Source organism: Apium graveolens, chromosome 5, assembly GCF_009905375.1.
Source record: "Apium graveolens cultivar Ventura chromosome 5, ASM990537v1, whole genome shotgun sequence".
Lineage (NCBI taxonomy): Eukaryota > Viridiplantae > Streptophyta > Magnoliopsida > Apiales > Apiaceae > Apium > Apium graveolens.
Window position 1 is genome coordinate 248,341,271 of NC_133651.1, and position 3,187 is coordinate 248,344,457.

The window sequence follows — 3,187 nt, forward strand, 5'->3', positions numbered from 1 at the left end:
TAATATGAAAAAATTATTTTTCAAGTGCATATTAAAAGTTTAGTAATGTGAAAGTTGAGTTACTGATATTTGATCGCACAACCAGCTTTAGGGTGTGTTTGACATTGTTGTTGCAGACAACAACAACAACAGTTTTTCGCTGAAAAATAGCTAAAACACTGTTTGGTAAAATTGAAAAACTGCTTTTCTGAAAAGTATTTTGGCCTAAAAGCGGCGGTTAGAAAAAGTAAGGCCCCATGCTTTTCGAAAAAGCTGATTTTCAGCTTTTGCGGGAAGCATGTGCTGATTTCTCCATAAAATCTCATCAAAAAGCATTATTTTTTTATAATTTTTTACATCAAAACTTATACAAATTAAAAATATTACCAAATAGTCATTTGATTTTTTTCAACAACACTTTTTTCACCAGCCTTTTTTGTAATAGCACAACAATTTTTAAAACTTTGTGTTTAATTACTTTGTGTTTTGAATAAATTTATATTTCATTACGCACACTTGCATATTCAAACATTGATATATTTTGGTAAAAACTTTTCTTAATTTTCAAAAGAAACCTAGAATTACATTCAACCCCCCTTCTATAATTCTATTGTTAGATTGCTTGGGATTAACAATTGGTATCAGAGCAAGCTTTTGACACACTAAGAGTTTAAAGATCAAAACAACTAACAACATGAGTAGAAATGACGTTGTAGTGAAGATCCCTTATCTGGATAAAGACAACTATCACCATTGGAAGGTGAAAATGCACCTGCATCTTCTCTCTCAAGATGAAATGTATGTTGATTGCATTGAGAAAAGCCCCCATGTTCCTCGAAGAGCAGCTACAGATGCTGAAGGAGCTGTAGGCAATGAGCAAAGCATTCCAAAGCCACAATCAGAATGGATAGATGAAGATATTGAGCAAGTGCATACAGATAAAAAGGCTATAAACATTCTGTTCAATGGTGTTGATGGAGATATGTTTGACAATGTCATCAACTGTAAATCTGCTAAGGAAATTTGGGATACAAGTCAAATCATATGTGATGGAACTGAGCAAGTGAGGCAAAACAAGATGCAATTTCTAATCCATCAATATGAGCACTTTCATTATGAGGATAGTGAATTTTTAGGTGACGTTTTTAGTAGATTTTAAAAACTACTAAATACACTTAAGGTTCATGGAAGAATCTATCGGACAAAAGATTCAAACCTGAAATTTCTGAGATCTCTGCCAAAAGACTGGAAGCCTATGACTGTCTCTCTTAGAAACTCCCAAGATTATAAAGAGTTTACTTTGAAGAGACTGTATGGCATTCTAAAAACCTATGAGTTTGAGTTAGAACAAGATGAGCAGTTAGAGAAAGGAAGGAAGAAGGGAAGATCTATTGCATTGGTAGCTGAACAAGAGAGAGTGAAAGAGATGAAGGTAGGAGATGTGGAATCCACACCAAACTCTGTTAGGACGAAAACACGCGCTAATATTCACGCAAGTATACGCGATCGCAAGTAATATAGAATTAATTCTAGTTCGTTCCCACATAGACTGATTGATGTTAATTTCAATCAATGTACTTATGCAACAATGGTATGGTTATTATTCAATGCTAAGATGATAACAAGTTGAGATTATTTATAACTAAGATTAACTAACATGCAATTAAAATAAGAGATTTAAGGTTGATTACTTATATAATACAAATATGGGATTCTAACTTCATTACTACTTCATTCAATAGACTTTTTGTTCTTAACCTTAGCATGCAATGGTGATGACAACTAATCAGATAACACGAAACTAGTAAATGCCAACTTTTGTTGTACGAATCCCCTACTACCAGACATACACAAAAGAGATGGAAGCTGAATATACACCAATTATATTGAGACCCTATATGTCTATAGAATTTGACAACATAAGGGTTTAATGAACAAGTTATCTCTCGTGATTACATAGGGCAAGTAAGATGGTTAAAATTACCTACGAATCATACTTATCAAATACATGAACCTATGCTAGCATGACAAGTTCTAAATCTCTATATTCACTTTCGCTTCAATAGAGATTAACACGCTATCTTATAAGTTCGCGACACTCATAAGATGAATAAGTACAACCAATACCATGATATCATACAATCACCACACACTAAGGTATCAAAATATATTAACTATTGAAATCCATAAGTAAATCCGCTAGAACCCCACTATAACGATTAGCCCATAACCAAACTCATCATCACCGTGGGTTCCGATGAAAGTATGGTACAATAAACTAAGTCTTTATAAAATGAATAATAAACAAAGTACGTTAAGCAAGAGTATAGGTTCAACAAAACAAGAAAACTAGCATCCAAGATTACAACTTAAAACAAAGAATCACAAGAAAACTAGATCCTCTTCTCCTTGGTTGTATTTGTGCTTCTAGGTCTTTTTGATGTCTTCTCCTTAAGCTCTGTTACGAAAAACGTCTTTAAGTTGTCTTTATATAGCAACCCAATCAGAAGAGAAGTCCAGAAAATCACTCTTGTACCTGAAACAGGATTCTGAATTCTCGCCCTGGCGTGGCCGTGCGCTTCACCAGCGCGGGCGCGCTGTCTTCCTGCCAACCCGGCGCGGGCACGCGCTACTACAGGGCGGGCGCGCTGACATTCTGGAAAAAACTTTGATTTTTATTTTTCTTGCTGGTTTGAGATGGCTCTCCACGAGATTTCATCCTAGAAACATTCCTAACACCAATTTAGCAGAAAAGCAATTCTAAATCTCCTTGATCCTTTATTTATGCCTGAAATGCAAAATACTACAAAAACACATCAAAAACATAAACAACTTGAGTACAAAACTCCAATTTAATCCTTTATAGGACGTTCTAAGTCGGTATAAATGCCACTTAACACACCCTCAAACTTGAACCGATGCTTGTCCTCAAGCATAAACAAACTCAAAGAACAAGAAAAAAAATGCATGAATGCAACTACATGAATGCAACGATCCCCTCAGATTAACTAAACCAACAATTGAGCAACATCTCAACAAATGCAGTTATTCGTACAAAGATCAATCAAATCCCACAAATCAACTTACAAGCCAGAAACGTGCGTGTGTACAAATTCTTAACAGATATACTATCGCAAATAGATCAATAATCACGACTCACTACTCATCAAGGAAATCCCAAGGTTATAAAAAGAATAAACGCTAAAAC